The sequence below is a fragment of the Schistocerca americana genome, chromosome 4 (assembly GCF_021461395.2).
Source record: "Schistocerca americana isolate TAMUIC-IGC-003095 chromosome 4, iqSchAmer2.1, whole genome shotgun sequence".
In the NCBI taxonomy this organism is placed as follows: Eukaryota; Metazoa; Arthropoda; class Insecta; order Orthoptera; family Acrididae; genus Schistocerca; species Schistocerca americana.
In genome coordinates, this window is record NC_060122.1 from 458,482,704 (window position 1) to 458,504,492 (window position 21,789).

Here is a 21,789-nt window from a genome sequence, read left to right on the forward strand (position 1 = left end):
GACTATTGACCTGGTGTGACAAGAAAAGTGGTTCATCCTACCAGGCGAATCGTTTCCATCATCTGTGGTCCAGTCTCGATGATCCCATGCCCGTTGCAATAGTAACTGACAATGTCATTGAGGCAACATGGGAACACGAAGGCTGTTCAACAATGTGCACTGAACAGTTTGCTGCAAAACATTTGTACTTGCACCAGCTTTGTACACTGTCGTCAAATCTGCCACAGACCGCCGCATATCCTGCTTTTCAGAGGAGGCAAGCCTCCGTCCTCCATGTTCTTTGATGAGGAGGCTTGGATGTCCAACACGTTGTGACCTACTCGTAATTTCACGGTCCTTCAACCATGTTCCATAAACGCTGACGACAGTAGCACACGAAGAATCGACGAGCTTTTCTGTCCTGTAAGTAGGACATGAGATGCCAAAAGTACCGTCTTTTTGGCACTGCTAACAATTCGAAATATGTTGTGTATTCACTTCAGAAATAGTGAAGCACTTGAAGTTCAGAAACGAGTCTCTGAATGCGTCAACGGCCATTACTGAGAAAGCTGGAAGCAAGGGTTCACCCCAGCACAAGTTCGAACTGTAAGTTTCAAAAACAGCCACGTGGGTTCCATTGTTGCTTTATTATCACGATGCAGCTCTTTATGAACAGTATTTTAAACTCCCCCCCCCCCCCTCCGTCTCCTCCCCCTCCCCCTCCCCTCGCCCCCCGTCCATTGACTGGCCACTACTTCTACTATCGTGCCAATTAGTACATTGTCGACTGGTTTTGAAGATTAACGAATTTTTTTTATTGCCAGCTCAAACTTGTTATTTATTCATTTATCTTCTGGCATCTAAGTACATTTTAACATTGAGATACATACAATATTTCTGAGCACTCAATAGTTTATCAAAGCAAACATCTAGTACTCGCATGTATTTGACAGAATTTGGGTTTGCCGTCATCAGTTCCTCATAACTCCCTCTGTATTTTGCGACACTGCAGTATTCCTCGTGTTGGATTGTGTTCCGCGGTAGGGCGCAGCTGCGTGCTGGTGAGGGCAGCATTCCCCAGTTAAGAAGCAAGTCTGCACGCCTTACGTATCCTTTTCTCAGTCGATTGAGAGCCTGCCATATGTTGCGGCGCCACAGTAATACAAAGTAATAACGGGAGTGTTGTTGGAGCCTGTATAGTCATTCTCTACTTCAGGAATTAGTATGACGACCACAGTGAAACTGTATGCGGATGCAAGAGGAGGATAGCTTGATCGAAGTCTGTTGATTCTCAGATCTGGGATGTCGTAATGCGCTTTCAGTCCAGATTCTGCTAAGATGTTGCTGTGTTGTGGGCACTTCTGATCTACAGAACGATACTTCCAATTACACTTGTGCTACTGAGCCAACTGTGTTCATAATAGACGACAAGGAAACTAGCCTTTTACCTACACCGCCTGTGAATACATACAGCACATGTATTGTACAATTTCCTCCTCTCTGCTCTCTCCATCCATCTCCTTCTCCTCCTCTCTCTTTCCATCTCCTCCTTTCCCAATCTCCTCCTCTGTCCTGTCTCTTTCTGCCTCCTCCTCCCCTCTCTCACTGTCCATCTCTCCCTCACTACCTCTCTCACCATCTCCTCATGTCACCTCTCTCTGTCCATCTCCTCCTCCCCCTCTCTCTATCTTTCTCATCCTCCCCCTCTCATTTTCCATTTCCTCCTGCTCATCTCTCCTCTGCCCTGCCTGTACGCACATTATCCCCTGAAACACATTCTGATACTACCTGCAGACCATGCCAGTCATGCAGAGCAGCCTAGATAGCTGTTGTTACCAAACCTTTTCACCCTCATTCCCACTTCTATAGCCGGCCGGAGTGGCCGAGCGGTTCTAGGCGCTACAGTCTGGAGCCGAGCGACCGCTACGGTCGCAGGTTCGAATCCTGCCTCGGGCATGGATGTGTGTGATGTCCTTAGGTTAGTTAGGTTTAAGTAGTTCTAAGTTCTAGGGGACTGATGACCTCAGAAGTTAAGTCCCAAAGCGCTCAGAGCCATTTGAACCAAGCCACTTCTATGGGACCTATGCAGTTCTTACCCCTACAGTACTTCTTTCCCAACAATTAATGGTGTGTGTACCAAACATGGTTAAAATTTATCTGGTGGTTCAGGAGGAGATGTAGTAAAAAACACACACACACACATAGATACATATATGATTTAAAGTTAACACAGTTTTAAAAGAAGGAGACATGATTAGAGCTTAATCTCTGACCAAAAGCGTGGCCAATAGAGACACATTACAGGCTCAGTTTATGAAAAGATGAGGAGGGAAATCTGCTGTAACCTTTTCCACAGAATTATCTCGGCATGTTCCTGGGGCGATTTAGAAGAATCATGGAAAACCTAATATTGGATGGCCGAGTGGGAATTGTAACCATTGTCCTCCTGAATGTGAGTCCAGTGTGATCACTTCGCCACCTGACTATGTTACCTAGCGTTTTTCGACTCTAATTCTTGTCCACCTTTTTTCGACTGTAATACTTATCCAGACGATTTTTCAATCCACTTGTCCCAAAGTCCCAGTCCTCTGCAAACTGAATCTGGAAGCACTACCAAAGCGTGTTTTGAAGAGTGTAGGTGTAGATGTAGATGAGACAAGTTTTACGTAGAAATGAATGTCGTGCTTAGTAGGTACGGGTGATGAGGTTGTACTAGGTGCGTGGCGTGATCCTGCCGGTGGCGTTTGCTGCTTGCAACGCCAGCCACGACGGCCGGTAACGCCATGCGATGCGCCAGCGTTGTCGGCGGGGGGCGTTACGCACCTATCTCCGTCCTGTTTAACCCGCTTTATGCATAGCACTCGACTCTTTTATAGCGCGCGCGGCTGTTTTGTGCCTTGTTGTGCGGGCGGGAACGCACCCGGCGCGACCATCACGGCGGCACACGGTAAAGTAGCGTGCGCCACCACACCACCACCCCCACCACCCTCGTCCCACCCTGCGCTAGCCGCCCCCCTCCCCTTTCAACCAGCTGCTCGGCGCCGCGCCGTCGCCCATCCGGCACGCACGGTGGACGTGAGCCCTCGAATGGCGCCAGTGCTGCTGGCGGAGCCGTCGCTGGCGCGCCAGTTAGCCCGCCGGCCATTATCGCCTCCGGGCAGCCGGTGGCCCGCTATTCAGCGCCTAATCCCTCGGGCGACGCGTCGCGACGACACGTACGCGCGCACGCATCGCTGGCGCCAAACGCGACGCTTTCCACCGGTCTGCCCACCCTGCCCTAAACTGCCTGTCCGTCCGCGATGCATCTCGTTCCCTTCATAGCCGTAAATGGCGGCCGCGATTGCCTTTGGAGTATGCCGCCGCGCTGGCTGCCGCCCCCGATATTCGGATGTTCGGCGTCGGCGCTGCATTAATGCGCGCTCCATTGCCGCCGGCTGCGCTCTCGGTCCACCGTCTGTTAGAATGGAGAAGTTCTCACTGATGGCGAGACGACCCGCGGAAACCTCGTTCCAGCCCCTAACAAGAGACCCTCATTGAGTTAGCGCCCTACGATCCTCTGCATCGCGGAAACAGGAAGCGCTATAGTCATCTTGTAAATAGCTAGCATCCTGCAAGCACATCTGAACTTTGTTCTCATACCTGCCACCTATAGATATAATATAAACTGAGGTTACAAAAGTCGTGGAATACCTCCCAATATCGTGTGGGACCTGCTTTAGCGAGAAATAGTGCAGCAACTAGACGTAGCATGCACTCAGCAAGTCTCTGGAAGTCTCCTGCAGAAATACTGAGCCATGCTGCCTCTATAGCCGTCCGTAATTGCGAAAGTGTTGTCGGTGCAGCATTTTTTGCACGGACTGACCTCTAGACTGTGGCCGTCCGGGGTGGACGAGCTCTTCTAGGCGCTTCTGTCTGGAACCGTGCGACTGCTACGGTCACAGGTTGGAATCCTGCCTCGGGCATGGATGTGTGTGATGTCCATAGGTTAGTTAGGTTTAAGAAGTTCTACGTTCTAGGGGACTGATGACCTCAGATGTTAAGTCCCATAGTGCTCAGAGCCATTTGAACCATTTTTTTTTTTTCGAGACTGTGCCCCGTAAATGGTCGATGGGATTCATGTCAGGCGATCTGGATGGCCAAATCATTCGCTCCTACTGCCAGGATGTTCTTCAAACCAATCGCGACCAATTGTGGCCCGGTGACATGGTGCATTGTCATTCATAAAAGTATCGTCGTTGTTTGGGAACATGATGTCCATGAACGCCTGCAAGGTCTACTCCAGTCAATGATCGGTTCAGTTGGAGCATAGCACCCAGTCCATTTCATGTTAACGCAGACCACGCCATTGTGGAGGCATCACAAGCATGCGGAGTACCTTGTTAACAACTCGAATCCATGGCTTTGTGGGGTCTACGCAACACTCGAACTCTACCATCAGGCCTTACCAGTTAAAATCGGGATTCATCAGACCAGGCCACGGTTTTCCAGTCATCTATGGTCCAACCAGTATGGTAACGAGCGCAAGTGAGGCACTGTAAGGAATCTTAGCGAAGGCACTTAAGTCGGTCATTTGCTGCCATAGTCCATTAACCCCATATTTCGCTGTTGGGCGCACGTCCTACACTGATTTCTGAGGGTTATTTCCTGCAGTGTTGCTTTTCTGTTAGCACTGACAACTGTACCCAAACGGTGCAGCTCTCGGTCAGCAAGCGAAGGCCGTCGGCCACTGCGTTGGCCGTGGTGAGATATAATGCTTTAAGTGTGGTATTTTCGGCACACCCTTCACACTGTGGATCTTGGAGTATTGAATTCTCTAACCATTTCTGAAGCAGAATGTCCCATGCTTTTAGCTCCAGCTAAGAGCCCGCGTTCAAAGCCTGTTAAATCCCGCCGTGCGGCCATAACACGTCGGAAATTTTTTCACGTTAATCACCTGAGTACAAGTGACAGCTCCGAAAATGTTATGAACTGTGTACGCGATCCTACCGCCATCTGTGTATAACCATATCGCTGTTCTGTGACTTTCGCCACCTCAGTGTTTTTCCTGCCCACTTATACAGACAACGTACCTTCCCCCCCCCCCCCCCCCCCCCCGTTTCACCCCACCGTACTAAAACCTTCGTTAGCTAAATTCACCATATCATGGTCAGGCCTTGTGATCTAGCGGCTAAGCGCGTGTCTCGAAACTGAGAGGTCACAGGACCGAGCTTCTGCTGGACCATCCAAATTTTCATTCTGCATTCATCTAGTCTTCACATCTCCATTGTATGACAAGTCGCCAAGTACGACACGTGATTTGGATTCCACATTAAACTCTGTAAGTTCCCCTTGCCCTGATGGACAACTGGTGTAGATTAGGGATTCGTAAATAGCCAAAAGTGATGTCAAAAAATGGTTCAAATGGCTCTGAGCACTATGGGACTCAACTGCTGAGGTCATTAGTCCCCTAGAACTTAGAACTAGTTAAACCTAACTAACCTAAGGACATCACAAACATCCATGCCCGAGGCAGGATTCGAACCTGCGACCGTAGCGGTCTTGCGGTTCCAGACTGCAGCGCCTTTAACCGCACGGCCACTTCGGCCGGCAAAAGTGATGTCCAATCGAAAGACTTACACTTAACTATTATAATGGTTCGTCCGACTGGTTTTAACAACGGATTCGCCGCCGATTGTTTTTTTTCGTTCAGTCCAGTGAAATAACCGAATATAATTAGTCCCTGAGGCCGTGTCAGCTACATGAATGTTTCCATTCACTATTCGCGTTTCAGTGGTTTCACGAAGTGTCAGGAAAGGGACTGATACAAGTCTCCGATGGATGGTTACGTGAGTTGTATGAATGTTTTTACTCAGTATCCCATTTTGAGAGATTTCACTTACATACTTTTTCAGTCTTTTCGGTTATACATGAACGGTAACTAAGGTTTCCAACGTTTTTATACACAGATAACTTACGTTATTTCAAAGAGAAGCGAATGAATAGCACAGGGTGTCTCAAAAGGTATTGTACCATTTTAATATCGAAACTAATTAAGATATTCACACTATGCTTTTCTTATGTGTCACAGTATCACATTAATTTTTCATACCATTCGGTCAATTTCAATTTATGCGGTTTTGGTGGCACGCACAACATCCAGTCTGTATTCAAAATCTACCCACATCAACATCAACTGTGGCAGTGGCAGCAGCGATTCGGTTTTTGAAATCACTAATATCATTGACAGGAATTTGGTACTCTGTACTTGACATACTCCCATAAAACAAGTCCTTCGGTGCAATATCGGGCGACCTTGGAGGACAGGGAATTCGAATAACCCTGCCAATCCGTCCTTTGTCGGCTGCGCATGTTCCAGGCCGCCAGTATGATGCTTCACATCAGCGCTTCCTTTCTGCATAAAATTCCTGTACCAGCGGCGTATCGGCATCCATGAGAGTAGTTGCTTCCTATAGTCTGTATGGAACCTGCGTGTACGATTTGATTTGAGTAAACCATACACGCACAAAGCCTTTTCTTGAACCGTTGTCACTATGCTTCACTCGCGGCAACCTTTTAACACAAAATCATTTTCAAAATATACAGTGTGTTTAAGAAGTGATAGTCAATATTCAGGGATATGATAGGAATGATCATGCGAAACAAAAAATTCAAGTAAGTAACGGCTCTGAAATCCATACCTTAAGAGCTATGAGCAGTTATTGATATTCGATGCTGTGAAACAAAGCGCTTCTACTGCAATCTCTTTGCCTTCCACATTTTGGGAAGTGTTCGTATGGGCCATGGGCACTTGTCCATTTTCGTTACTTTGAAACGCGATTCTTCTGATGAATAAGTGCAGTCATGGACTGTGCAGCTGGTTCCGGCGGAGGTTCGAGTCCTTCCTCGGGCATGGGTATGTGTGTTTGTCCTTAGGATAATTTAGGTTAAGTAGTATGTAAGCTTAGGGACTGATGACTTTAGCAGTTAAGTCCCATAAGATTTCACACACATTTGAACATTTTGAATAAGTGCTCATAACTTCTAAGGTATGCATTTTAGCGCACATGTTTACTGGACAAACTGATAGAAAAGCTACGTATTGGCACTCAATAAAAATAAAATATTGGAACTGCAATAACAATACTGGCAGGCAGTAACTGAGTGCAGTCAACAATAATGATTTAAAATTGGTCGACCGTTTTTATTCGGTGGCTTTCACAGACTGGTTTCAGTCGAAAGAAATGAGTGAAAAACTATCATACGACTACGTAAAACTACAACAAATTGAATCGATGTTTTTCATCCAGTTGTTCCCGTCACTAACTAGGCCATAGAGCTACACGAAATTATTATACAGTACCTGGAAATTAGGACCTCCCTCCCTGACCCCAGCTTCATATTTCCATTCTCGTCATATCCTCTTTAAACAAAAGTTTATCCATCTACCTCGCCCTGACCTTGAATTCTGTCCTGATATCTAATTATTGTTCCCGATTTAACGAAATCGTCACTGTCTACTACACGTTAGCTGTCATAATCTTTCTTGTCGATTTCCCTTTCCAAAAGCTGTGTTTGATATCCTTCATTAAAATGCCCTATCCACATGAACACACTCGGATATATGACCTGAATCTCGAACGAAATCATCCTTTTCACGCCGCTTAAGAAGCTTGCAAAGTGATGATGTTAAGAAGCAAATTATGCGTAACACGTCTGCCACAGCCAAGAAAACCCTAGTCGATAAATGGATAATGCTGCTTTGAGTGACATGTCGTTCATTTAAAAAACACATGAATGTTAATACAGTTGATTTTATATGTCCCACACAGCTGACAGGCTTTTCACGGACTGCGTTAGGCACAGAGCGTGAAATGACCATAGAGACGAAGATAGTAAGGACTAATTCGCATTGGAAACCTCGTGTACTTTTCCTGTTGCTGTAATATAACAAAAAAAAAGGACAACTTACTACTGTTCCTTAGGTCCCACGTCCAATTTATTCGGTCAGTGAAACTTCCTGGCAGATTAAAACTGTGTGCCCGACCGACAGAAGAGCTTCTGTAAAGTTTGGAAGGTAGGAGACAGGATACTGGCAGAAGTAAAGCTGTGAGTACCGGACGTGAGTCGTGCTTCGGTAGCTCAGATGGTAGAGCACTTGCCCGCGAAAGGCAAAGGTCCCGAGTTCGAGTCTCGGTCGGGCACACAGTTTTAATCTGCCAGGAAGTTTCATATCAGCGCACACTCCGCTACAGAGTGAAAATCTCATTCTGGAAACATCCCCCAGGCTGTGGCTAAGCCATGTCTCCGCAATATCCTTTCTTTCAGGAGTGCTAGTTCTGCATGGTTCGCAGAAGAGCTTCTGTAAAGTTTGGAAGGTAGGAGACAGGATACTGGCAGAAGTAAAGCTGTGAGTACCGGACGTGAGTCGTGCTTCGGTAGCTCAGATGGTAGAGCACTTGCCCGCGAAAGGCAAAGGTCCCGAGTTCGAGTCTCGGTCGGGCACACAGTTTTAATCTGCCAGGAAGTTTCATATCAGCGCACACTCCGCTGCAGAGTGAAAATCTCATTCTGGTATTCGGTCAGTATTCATATTAGCTACATACTAAAGGGTTGCCTCTTGTTTTGAGCGAAAGTGTTTCTGCTTAAGTGGTAGCTATGCCCACAACCGTAGTTCGCGTGTGCAGATGTGATCGCAGGTTCGAATCCTGCCTGGGGCATGGATGTGTGTGATGTCTTTAGGTTAGTTAGGTTTCAGTTGTTCTAAGTTCTAGGGGACTGATGACCTTAGCAGTTAAGTCCCATAGTGCTCAGAGCCATTTGAACCATTTTCTTCGTATGCAGATGAACCTGTGCAGATGAACCTCTACTGCATTTCACGAAGGTAACACAGAACGGGTATGGAGCCCTTAAAATAGTTATGGGCACCACAGTCTTCAGTACCAATAGCCTGTCATCGGAAATCAGGCCACTCCCTGCAGCAATGGGTGCAGTTAAAGCAATGTAGCGAAACTGTGACTGCATGAGTCTAGCAACTGGAAATTTCACAAAATTTTACGATTGATTCTTCTAGATACTTTACTTACAGAATCAGTCTAGCAGACATACCGTAGAGATATTCGCCTGATAAGGAATGCAAACCTACAACATTTTTTCAGACTAGTAGAGTAAGTATCAAAACACAGAATCTAAGGTCCAGTCATAGTGTGTGGTAATAATAATAATCATAATAATAATTAAAAGCCCACTGTGTTGATCACTGGAGTAACGGACTGTTTCTACCTGCGGATGAGATGCAATTGCAAGATGAATCATTCTCAACCTGCCAGCAAATAATTCTACTTTTTTTTTAAAGTTACAAGTGCACTTTTCTTCTATCGCCTCCTTTTGGGTCACAAGATGTCGTATCTTGGGAAAATGGTGGAAGTTCAAAGGATTCGTGTTTCAGATGTCTCAGTTTCCTTATTGCCAAAGTACCGGTGCATATGCCTGAAATAAGTTTTTATTTTTGAATTCAGAACTGTTAAAGCGTAATCTCGCATTCGTCCCTTTTACACCAGTGCACTTGCTCAATATTCACTACTTATTGATTTACGTTGATATTTGATGCTTGTGCAGACAGCTTAACAGTACGTCATATGCCTTCTTCTCTACTGAAAAGTCACATGATGTATGTCATAATCTTTGCGCTCGTCTTCAAACTGCCGAAAAAAAGAATAAAATGAACGTATGGCATCATTGGCTGGGATGCCCTGTTTGGAATTGTTGTGATGTCTGGAACAAGTATTTCTGTTTGCTGCCACTTCAGCAACATGCACGTCGATGGAGATGAAATGATGAGGACCGACCACACAAACACCCAGTCGACAAGCGAAGAAACTCTCGTATCCGGCCAAAAATCGAACTCGAGGGCTCTTGATATAGAAGCAGTGACGCTAAACACATTTTCCCCCTTCCCTCATCTCTCTCTCTTTCTCTCTCTCTCTCTCTCTCTCTGTCGTCTTCCTTCTTCGGGGAAATGGTTTTGTGCGGACATCACATGACGTCTCTTCAACGTCTGTCGATGAAATTTTATTGCAGAGAGTGGAAAGTCCTCTGACCGAACGCGCTGGCAACTACTGTACGAGGTGCTGACATCTTAAGCAGAAAAGGCATGTGAGACTATGTACTGCAGCATCCGGTGTACAACTCGAAGTTACTTTCCAATGAACAGAGAAGTACCACTTCCAGTATTATCTGTCGGGTGTCGTGACCGATCGGCCTACTGCTCGGGCTATGGCTATCCGTTACAGCTATTAATTTCGATAATTAAAAGGCGCGCCCAGCGCCTCTCGCGACCGGTATGAAGAATGCGCCGCGGGCTGCGATAACTCAGGGCCGGATCGATGGTGGCGCCGCGCTGCGGCCAGCGAGGGGACCTGCTTTGTTAGCTAGCTCGACCCGTGCCTCTAATGTAATTGTTAATGCAGCCATCCCGAGGAATCCCCTTCCCCCACCACAACGCCGACGCAGTCTGCCCTCCACCGGCACTCCACTCCTGTGCGAGGCAGCCCTGTTGGCAAACAAACGACACTCCACTTGAACCCTTCCGCGGCTACGCGTTTCAGCGGAGAGGGCGATGAGGCGGAAGGGAGGGGCTGGGTGGCACGGCTGGGCCACGTGTGTAATAACAACGTCCCACCGCTTCGGGGATCAAAAAAGGAATTAGCGGCAGCCAAAGAGAAGCGCCACCCGCTCTTCATCATCCCTGCCTATGGCGTTTATCTCAGGTATCTACCGGCACGGCTGCTCGGTCTTGCATTACTGCCGCCGTAAATTGGATCAAGGTCGAATACTGCTCTCCATGGGTACCAATATTCTTCTCTCTCTTCGTTATCGTGACTCTGGCGGTTCTCTTACACGGATGATTAATCGCATGATACGTTTCTTACGTCTAATACAGAGTAGTTACTGGTTTTTGAAATATTTTTAGTGGTGCCAAATAGTCCCTTCAGTTAACGTTCAGTGCAGGCCGGCCGCTGTGGCCGAGAGGTTCTAGGCCCTTCAGTCCTGAACCGCGCTGCTGCAACGGTCGAAGGTTCGAATCCTGCCTCGAGCACGGATATGTGTGATGTCCTTAGGTTAGTTAGGTTTAAGTACTTCTAAGTTCTAGGGGACTTATGACCTCAGATGTTAAGTCCCATAGTCCTTAGAGCCATTTGAACCATTTTTTTTCTTAAGTGCAGAAGTAAACATCGAGCTACATACACTATCTAATCCAAAGTACCCGCACATCCCTGTGTGACGAGAAACTGACCACCAAATGTTACGAGAGTGTGAAACCAAGCGGGAAGCGTGGTGTTGCCAACACACTGAGGCGACAAAAGTCTTGCGATATCTCTTAATTTCTTGCCGGACCTCCTTGTGCGAGGCATAGAGCAGCAACTCACCGTGGCATGGACTCGACAAGTCGTTGGAAGTCCCCTGCAGAAATATTCAGTCTTATTGTCCATAATTGTGGAAGTGTTGACGGTGCAGGGTTTTGTGAACAAACTGACCTCTCGGTTATGTCCCGTAAGTATTCGACGGGATTCATGTCGGACGATCAGGCTATATCATTCGCTTGAACTGTTCAGAATGTTCTTCAAGGCCGGCCGAAGTGGCCGCGCGGTTCTGGCGCTGCAGTCTGGAACCGCGAGACCGCTACGGTCGCAGGTTCGAATCCTGCCTCGGGCATGGATGTGTGTGATGTCCTTAGGTTAGTTAGGTTTAACTAGTTCTAAGTTCTAGGGGACTAATGACCTCAGCAGTTGAGTCCCATAGTGCTCAGAGCCATTTTTTTGAATGTTCTTCAAACCAATTGCGGACATTTGTGACCCGGTGATATGGCGCATTCTCATTCATCAGAATTCCAGCATTGTTTGGGAACATGAAGCCCATGAATGGCTGCAGATGGGCTACAAGTAGTCTAACATTAACATTTCTACTCAATGATCGGATCAGTGGGAACAGAGGACCCAGTCCATTGCATATAAAGACAGCCCACACCATTATGAAGCAACCACCAGCTTGCACAGTGCCTCGTTGACAACTTGGGTCCATGGCTTCGTGGAGTCCGCGCCACACTCGAACCCTACCATCAGCTCTTACCAACTGAAATAGGGACGCTTCCGGCTAGGCCACATTTTTCCAGTCGCCAAAGGTCCAACCGATATGGTCAGGAGCCCAGGAGAGACGCTGAAGGCAATTTCGTGCTGTTAGCAAAGGCACTAGCGTCGGTCGTCTACTGCCGTAGACCATTAACGCCAAATTTCGCGACACTTTCCTAACGCATACGTTCATCGTACGTCCCACGTTGATGTCTGCGGTTATTCCTCGCAGTGTTGCTTGTATTTTAGCACTGACAACTCTGTGCAAACGTCGCTGCTCTAGGTCGTTAAGTGAAGGCTGTCAGCATCTGGTGAGAGCGAATGCCTGGAATTCGGTATTGATGGCTCACTCTTGACATTGTGGATCGCAGAATGTTGAATTCATTAATGGTTATCAAAATGCAATGTCACATGCGTCTAGCTCCAGCTACTATTCCTGTCATGCTACATTAATCACATCGCGGACCTTTTCACATGAGACACCTGAGCACTATGACAGTTTCGGCAATGCACTGCCGTTTTATACCTTGTGTACGCCATCTGTACAGAAGGATATCGCTATCCCATGCCTTTTGTCGGCTCAGTGTAGAGAACCAGTAACTACGGAATGTGCCGATCATGAAAGCTTAGTGACTTCGGACGTGCAGTAGTCATTGGATGTCACCTGATTAACAGATCCATCAGGGAATTTTCGACCTTTTTAGAACTGCCCAAGTCGACTATTGGTGGAGTGATGGTGAAGTGTAAACACGAAGAAACTACCACAACTAAACCAAGATGCTGAATTTAGAGTCAGTCACACTGCTCCTAATATGTAGTCACACTTTCGGGAGAAGGCGGAATTGCTTGAAATTATTAAGGAAGTTTACTAAGATGCTCAAGAGCAGCAATATTTCAGTAATCGACTGCGCAACTTGAAAGACATTTCTTCCATTCCACAGAACAACAACGAGAGAGTAGTAAACGAGTGTAGAATGAAGAGATACTAAGGAGAAAAAAAAAGAAAGAAATCTACAGAACAAATTCATTCTGTCTGGACAATGGTAGGCGGTATCCATCAGATACAACATTTCTGGACATGTGTATTGCAAAAGCATTTGTGTCTTCGATTGAAAGCGGTTATATCACATCTGTGGGAACGAAAATTGTATTTGGTATTATCCAAAAGTGTGAGTACATTTTTGGAGTATCCGCTGTATTAGATTCCTAAGCCGTGAACATTGCAACCAATCCGCCTATTTCGTATGGTCGAAGGTGTGCGGTGTGCTTTAGAGTCTGTCGCGCTGAATTAACCTCCACTCTTCCTCTTGCAGCTCCAAACAATGTTCGCGACAGAGTTGTTTATATTCAATTATGAAATTTAATTAAACATAAAAGTGCCCTCTCTTCTGCTTGTTTGTTCGGAGGCGTCGTAATTAATTGCAAACGGGAAAAAAAATCTTCTCCGGCATCGGCGCTGTTTTCATCAGCGGAGTTAAGAAATGCTGGGACGGAGGTGGACTTCAAAGAATTTCGCCTAACGTTTAAGATAATGGGGCACCTTCTCTCCTTTCCCATTCGTCTCTTCATTAACAATCGGTTGAAGCATCGTGCTTAATGAATGTTTTTGATGTTCCATGATCATTACCTCCTACTGATCTCTTCATCTACATCTACATACATACGCCACAAGCCATCGTACGGTGCATGGAGGAGAGTACCTTGTACCTCTGTAGTAATTTTCTTTCTAGTTCCACTCGTTAATAGAGCGAGGGAAAACCGCTATTTATATGCATACATACGAGGTCTTTAGGCGAAACGTACATGGCGGCAGTAGAATAGTTCCGCAGTTAACTCCAAATGCCGGTTCTCTATTTTTTTTTTTTTTCGATAGTGTTTCGCGAAAAGTGCGCCATCTTCCCTCCAGGGATTCTCATTTGAGTTCACGAAGCGTAAACGTCTCTGTAATACTCGTATGTTGATCGAACCTACCAACAACAAATCTAGCGGCTCTCCTCCGAATTGCTACATCAACATCTACATTGATACTCCGCAAGCCACCCAACGGTGTGTGGCGGAGGGCACTTTACGTGCCACTGTCATTACCTCCCTTTCCTGTTCCAGTCGCGTATGGTTCGCGGGAAGAACGACTGTCTGAAAGCCTCCGTGCGCGCTCTAATCTCTCTAATTTTACATTCGTGATCTCCTCGGGGAGGTATAAGTAGGGGGAAGCAATATATTCGATACCTCATCCAGAAACGCACCCTCTCGAAACCTGGCCAGCAAGCTACACCGCGATGCAGAGCGCCTCTGTTGCAGAGTCTGCCACTTGAGTTTGCTAAACATCTCCGTAACGCTATCACGGTTACCAAATAACCCTGTGACGAAACGCGCCGCTCTTCTTTGGATCTTCTCTATCTCTTCCGTCTGACCGATCTGGTACGGATCCCACACTGATGAGCAATACTCAAGTATAGGTCGAACGAGTGTTTTGTAAGCCACCTCCTTTGTTGATGGACTACATTTTCTAAGCACTCTCCCAATGAATCTCAACCTGGTACCCGCCTTACCAACAATTAATTTTATATGATCATTCCACTTCAAATCGTTCCGCACGCATACTCCCAGATATTTTACAGAAGTAACTGCTACCAGTGTTTGTTCCGCTATCATATAATCATACAATAAAGGATCCTTCTTTCTATGTATTCGCAATACATTACATTTGTCTATGTTAAGGGTCAGTTGCCACTCCCTGCACCAAGTGCCTATCCGCTGCAGATGTCTTTCTTTAATCCTACCTGGTGGTGATCCCTAACGCTCGAGCAGTACTGAAGTGTTGGACGCACTAGTGTTTCATACACTATCTCCTTTGTAGATGAGCTATACTTTGCTAAACTCTCCTAATAAACCGAAGCCGGCCATTCACCTTCCCTAAAGGCGAACTTATGTGCTCGTTGTATTTCATATCGCTTTGCCACCTTGAAACTTTGCATTCTTATTTAATCGGTATGACAGCGATATGCAGTACAGCAGTAATAGTGAATCCGAATGTTTTTCCTAGTCATCTGTATTAACTTGCGTTTTCCTAAATTAAGAGCAAGACGCCGTTCATCACACCTACTAGAAATTTTCTCTAAGTCATCTTGTATCTTTCTACAGTCACTCAACGACGATACCTTCCCGTACATCACAGCATCAACAGAAAACAGCCGAAAACTGCTGCAAACCCTGTCCGTCATATCACTTACGTATAGAGAGCACTGGTTCCCAACCTGTAGGTAATTACAATATGAGGTGCAAACCGAAATTTTGTGAGGGTTGGAGACAAAGGCGTTCGGTTTTATTTCGGACACGAAACTGAATTATCTTTAAAATATCGGCACTGTTATCACTTTCATACGATTGTAACAGTGATTACGTACGTTACCACAGAAAGCTGACGGCAGTTATAAGAGTCGAGGAGTATGAAAGAGAAGCAGTGGTTGGGAAGGGAGTGAGACAGGGTTGTAGCCTATCCCCGATGTTATTCAATCTGTATATTGAGCAAGCAATAAAGGAAACAAAAGGAAAGTTCGGGGTAGGTATTAAAATCCATGGAGAAGAAATAAAAACTTTGAGGTTCGCCGATGAAATTGTAATTCTGTCAGAGACAGCAAAGGACTTGGAAGAGCCGTTGAATGGAATGGACACTGCCTTGAAAGGAGGGTATAAGATGAACACAACAAAAGCAAAATGAGGATAATGGAATGTAGTCGAATTAAGTCGGGTGATGCTGAGGGAATTAGATTGGGAAATGAGACGCTTAAAGTAGTAAAGGAGGTTTGCTATTTGGGGAGCAAAACAACTGATGATGGTCGAAGTAGAGAGGATATAAAATGTAGACTGGAAATGGCAAGGAAAGCGTTTCTGAAGAAGAAAAATTTGTTAACATCGAGTATAGATTTAAGTGTCAGGAAGTCGTTTCTGAAAGTATTTGTATGGAGTGTAGCCATGTATGGAAGTGAAACGTGGACGATAAATAGCATAGACGAGAAGAGAATAGAAGCTTTCGAATTGTGGTGCTACAGAAGAATGCTGAAGACTAGATGGGTAGATCACATAACTAATGAGGAGCTATTAAATAGAATTGGGGAGAAGAGTAGCTTGTGGCACAACTTGACTAGAAGAAGGGATCGGTTGGTATGACATGTTCTGAGACATCGAGGTATCACCAATTTAGTATTGGAGGGCAGCGTGGAGGGTAAAAATCGTAGAGGGAGACCAAGAGATGAATACACTAAGCAGATTCAGAAGAATGTAGGCTGCAGTAGGTACTGGGAGATGAAGAAGCTTGCACAGGATAGAGTAGCATGGAGAGCTGCATCAAACCAGTCTCGGGACTGAAGACCACAACAATAACAACAACAGCACCAATAATTACATTATGTTTTTTTAAATTCTATCACTGACTCGTGACACAACGTGATTGAAGTTACAGCTTTTGAAACGCATGTATAGACGGTGTATTCTTCAGATAGTCCAACACTACATACATACAGGGTGATTGAACTATATGAAATAGAATTGTCATAACTTCTGAACGGTTTGCATTACGGTGTTAAAACGGCACGGCCGCAACAGGGAATGGGAATTAGTACGCGTATGCGCATTTAGTTTAACGACTAAGCCCACTTCCATATTGATGGGTTCGTCAATAAGCAAAACTGGCGCATCTGGGGGACTGAGAATGGGCATTTCGCTACCGAGAGGTCTCTTCACCCTCTATGGATGACTGTGTGATGTGCAGTGTCCAGTCACGGAATAATCGGTGCGATATTCCTTGATGGCACGGTGACTACCGAACGGTACGTGAAGGTTTTGGAAGATGATTTCATCCCCACTATCCAAAGTGACTCCGATTCTGCCAAGGTGTGGTTCATGCAAGACGGAGCTCGACCCCATCGAAACAGGAGAGTGTTTGATGTCCTGGGGGAGTGCTTTGGGGACCGCATTTTGGCTTTGGAGTACCCAGAGGCCACTGGCATGGGCCTCGATTGGCCGCCATATTCTCCGGATCTGAACTCATGCGACTCCTTTTTGTGGGGCTATATTAAAGACAAGGTGTGCAGCAATAGCCTCAAAAGCATTGCTGAGCTGAAAACAGCCATTCAGGAGGTCATCGACCGCATCGATGTTTCGACACTTCAGCGGGTCATGCAGAATTTCGCTATTCGTCTGCACCACATCATCGCCAACGATGACAGTCATATCGAATATGCCATAACCAAAATCCGAATATCTGTAGCGACGTTTAAATGTTGAATAAAGTTTATGCACGCCGTAGTTTGTAGCTAATTTACATTTTTTCATAAAGTTCAATAATTTTCACCCTGTACTTTGTCCCACGTATCTATAACAGTGAAACTGAGACATATCTGTCACATGTGGTTAACTATGTTATGGAAATAACTTCTCCGAGCTGTAAGTCGGTTCCGAAATGAAACAGAAATTTTCTCATGAACTACTTCGCAAAAGATAAACGAATTAATTGGCGGCACAATAGTAGCTGTGTAATGGTTACTACACTGCTGTAGGTTCTAGAGTGTTAGTATTATTATTATTGTTATTGGCAGTGATGTGACACAAGAAATTGGCATTCCGAAGTCTTCCGGTTTCTGTCAGTGATGCAGAGGAAGCATGTTTAGTAACAAGTGCCTACCCTCGATTTACACAGTTAGTGTCTTTTCTGAGAGGGAGCAGGTATAAACCATGATGTGCTGAGAATTGTTTTATGATTCTATAAAGAAAAGTTATAAATATGCAGTACCAGGTGTCTTATTGACTCATTAAACCGTGGTTCGGTAAAGCACCCACAAAAAATTTACATCGTTAATATTTCTTCCTTTTAAAAATGAAAATCTTCAAAGAAAATTCTTTTTCATTCTAAGTTTAGTTTGGCGACAATTTCGATGTTGGTGGGGAAAGGAAGTGAGATAATAATAATTATTTGGTTACGCTGACGTGTAGTACTCTCAGAGACTGCTAGGTTATCTGAAATGTTGACAATATATGGGTTTTTGCACAATGCTGTGTAATAATGGGCGATTGCTGTTGGTCAGTGTACAGAAGTGATGTGATTTTGCGCATTTTCTTTTTTCGATGTATATTATCAATCATGGCGGGGGCTACAGACGTTGCTGAAAGTGACATGTTTGATGGCCTGTAGTTCTGTCTGAAAGGATGATTCAGGTAATTATTTGTGTGTATGTCATTCGCGGGTAGTACTGTGCAGATTCATATATAAACGGGCGTCATTTATCAATGCCTGAGTTCCGGCAAAGTTTAACTTGATTTTTCTCTCGCAGCACTCCTGGCTGAGCTTTCATTTTATTCTCTTGTTTTGCGCAGAATTCATGTTCACGTAAGAATTTTTGTAGGAATTGATAGGCATCAGCAACGTCACATCTTTCAAAACACGTGGTTAATGTACATTGTACAGAGTATGTAAGGAGAGTAGGGCTTTTTTACGGATTGTTAGGTGCTTAGACGAATCGAACACAGCCTCGCACGGAGGAGATCAGTTTTACGAGGGACGTTCAATAAGTAATGCATCACATTTTTCTTCTGAAAGCAGGTTGGTTTTATTCGGGATTCCAAAACACCATATTACTCCCCACTCTTTTGGCTATTTTTCAACATAATCGCCATTCAATGCGACGGCCTTACGCCACCTTGCTGGGTAGGTCTCTATGCCCGCATGGTAACACCCTACTGGTCGACGTCGGTGCCAACGTTTTGCTGCATCAATAACCACCCCATTGAAACTTCCTGGCAGATTAAAACTGTGTGCCCGACCGAGACTCGAACTCGGGACCTTTGCCTTTCGCGGGCAAGTGCTCTACCATCTGAGCTACCGAAGCACGACTCACGCCCGGTACTCACAGCTCTACTTCTGCCAGTATCTCGTCTCCTACCTTCCAAACTTTACAGAAGCTCTTCTGCGAACCTTGCAGAACTAGCACTCCTGAAAGAAAGGATATAGCGGAGACATGGCTTAGCCACAGCCTGGGGGATGTTTCCAGAATGATATTTTCACTCTGCAGCGGAGTGTGCGCTGATATGAAACTTCCTGGCAGATTAAAACTGTGTGCCCGACCGAGACTCGAACTCGGGACCTTTGCCTTTCGCGGGCAAGTGCTCTACCATCTGAGCTACCGAAGCACGACTCACGCCCGGTACTCACAGCTCTACTTCTGCCAGTATCTCGTATCCTACCTTCCAAGGTGATAGAGCACTTGCCCGCGAAAGGCAAAGGTCCCGAGTTCGAGTCTCGGTCGGGGACACAGTTTTAATCTGCCAGGAAGTTTCATATCAGCGCACACTCCGCTGCAGAGTGAAAATATTATTCTGGAACCACCACATTATCTACGTATCGCTTCCGAGGAGTGCATCCTTCAATGGCGAAAACAGATAGCAGTCTGAAGGTGCGAGGTCCGGGCCGTAGCGTGGATGAAGAACAGTCCAACAAAATATTGTGAGCTCCTCTCGGACGGGCATACTTTTGTGAAGTCTTCTGTTGACGAATATAAGGGGGTGTTTGATTGTTAACCGTTGATTATCTCGAATGAGAATGTCTGCATGTTCCAGCCTTGCAAGAGTCACAGCTGTGTCCAGCTGTTCGGACCTTTTTACGATGATGACAGACATCTCTCCCAACGACTCACCGTTCTTATTTTCACTGCCAGATCTCCGTAGACATTCTGCAAGCGTCTATGAATATCTGTGATGCTTTGGTTCTCCGCCAACAGAAGCTCAACGACTTCTCTCTGCTTGGAACGCACCTCCGTTACAGACGCCATTTTAAAGGCTACGTGTAGCGCCACCATCTATCGGAACTTCCTGAAACTATAGGCTCTGAAGTGATAATAATCCACGATATTCCGCAGTTTTTCATCTAAAATTGGCCAAGAAAATGTTTTGCATTACGTATTGAACCCCCCTCGCACGTGTGGAAGGCTAGAAACATCGCATTTAATTCAGCTGCTGGCCACAGACGCGCAGCAGAGAGGAGAAAAAGTCAGAGATGTAATTTATTGTGTGTGGCAGGTCTCTGACAGCTGGCCGTGCTCTAATTAAGGCCGGCACTGGCGCCAGTGAGTGCTGGCGCGGCAGAGGCAGGAGCTGGCCGCGCAGATGGCGCGCAGGCTCCCTGCCTAGCAGCGTCACTTCCTGCGTCACGGCGGAAACCGGATACGCGGCGCACATGTGCTCGCCTGGGGCTCGAACGAGCTCCCCCCGACATCCAACACGAGCCGCGCCGAAACCCCGCGTTACCGCCGCGCGATACTCGAGCGCGCCCCGCTTAGCACCGCGGTGAGGTAACGCGGCGGAAAAATACGCACCCAGTTTCACGTTCCACCCGTAGTCACCGCAGTCTCGCGAAACATCACAGCTAGACCAGCATTACAGTGTTACCATTATGGAACTATATGAAAAAAATAACGTAAATTAGTTACAAACAACGGCGTGCACGCACTTTATTCAACATGTAATCGTCATTCCAGATATTCGGATTTAGGTTATGACAGGTCGATGTGCCTGCCTTCATTAGCGATGATATGGCGCAGACGAATACCGAAATTGTGCATGGTCCGCTGAAGTGTCGGAACATCGATGCTGTCGATAACCTCCAGAAAGGCTGTTTTAGCTCAGCAATAGTTTTGCTATTATTGCTGCCCACCTTGTCTTTAATACAGCCCCACAAAAAGAGGTCGCATGTGTTCAGAAATGGAGAATATGGCGGCCAATCGAGGTCAATGCCAGTAGCCTCCGGGTACGTCAGAGCCAGAAAGCGTTCCCCAAAGTGCCCCTCCAGGACAACAAACACTCTACTGCTTCGATGGGGTCGAGCTCCATCTTGCATGAACCACATCTTGTTGAAATTAGGGACATTTTGTACAATGGGGATGAAATCATCTTCCAAAACCTTCAGGTATCGTTCGCTAGTCACCATGCCATCAAGGAATATCGCATCTATTATTCCGTGACTGCAAACTGCACACCACAGTCACTCGTTGAGGGTGAAGAGACCTATAGGTCGTGAAATGCGGATTCTCAGTCCCCCAAATGCGCCAATCTTGCTTACTGACGAACTCACCCCAAACCATATTCACGTCAATTATGCGAGGTGCCGGGGCTAGCAGTGTATTTAACACTAAATTCTTGTAGAATCTACATATGTAAATGATGCTCTAAGCCGCCCCCCCCCCCTATTCTAACTCCGACTTTTGCTGTTGCACAAGGATTAAAAAAAATACGCGAACTGACTCTAATCAACCCTGCCAGTGGAGTAGAAGAGAGTTTGGCACCTGCAATAATTTAATTTGATAAATAAGTTAAATAAACGAAGGTTTCATTAACATAGTGAGGAATGATAGGGTTGCTCTACCGATTAACAGAATGAAAGTTCTGTCCAAAATAACAATATGATTTATTAAGACTAAACACAAAATAATAAACAAAAACACATGAAACATTTACAATACATCAAATTGGCTCAAATTGGATACTCAAACAAACGCTGTGAATGTGAAGTTGTCCCTAAACTAGATTGTGAGGATTATGACGAAGTGGTATGTGGAGCCAATTCCTTGCAACTCAAATCTTAAGAGAAAACACATAGCCAACCCAACATTAATTGCTGCTACCCAAGACAGAACAAAGTTAGAAAAAGACGAACAGGCGC